Source organism: Penaeus monodon, chromosome 22 (genome assembly GCF_015228065.2).
Source record: "Penaeus monodon isolate SGIC_2016 chromosome 22, NSTDA_Pmon_1, whole genome shotgun sequence".
Classification (NCBI taxonomy): domain Eukaryota; kingdom Metazoa; phylum Arthropoda; class Malacostraca; order Decapoda; family Penaeidae; genus Penaeus; species Penaeus monodon.
Window position 1 is genome coordinate 7855067 of NC_051407.1, and position 808 is coordinate 7855874.

The following is an 808-nucleotide window of genomic DNA, read 5'->3' on the forward strand; positions in this document are numbered from 1 at the left end:
TCTATATCTATCTACCTATATAGTTCAAAGATTGAACAATTTTGCATATAAACTGCAGAATGGCGATGTTAACCCATTAAATCCGGTCCTGGTTTGACATAGGCATGGCAGAGTGATGGTGTGGAGGAGAGATGGCAAGATGATGGTCGAGTGGAGGAGTGACATAACTATGATTTGGTGGGGGGAAGGCCGAGTGATGGTGTGGTGGCAGGATGGCAGGATGATGGTGTGGTGAAAGAATAGCAGTAATGATGTGCTAGACAATAGCAGTGTGATGGTGCCGTAGAAGTGTAATAGTAATAGTTTGGCGGGAGTAATGGCAGATCGATGGTGTGATGGAACTAACTGTGCTATGTAGGGATGGTAGGGTGATGAAGAAAGCATTCAGAGCACATGAAATTATTTTTAAATTTCCTCCGAGCATTATAATTTCTGATAACTAAATTTTAAAAGTAACCATACGTAATCGATTACGCCTCTCCCTAAATATGAAGCAGAACTTGCATATCTGCAATCTCGTCTCCAGCATGTACATCCAGGTAACAATAAGAACAGTAGGCTGTAACGTTTACAAATATTGTAATAAAAGAAATATAATACACCTTAGCTAAAAAGTAATCAAGTCTAACCGTAGTGAAAAACTAACGTTACGGGTTGGACAACGTGCTCAAACGATCAGGTGTATTTGCCAAAGGGTCGCTTACATAAACATACTATCTCCCGGTTTCCCGTTACATAAGAAGGCATAAGAAATCCATGTTTATAAAACCGCTAGTAATTCACTTTAAAAGTATAAATCCTTCATTGG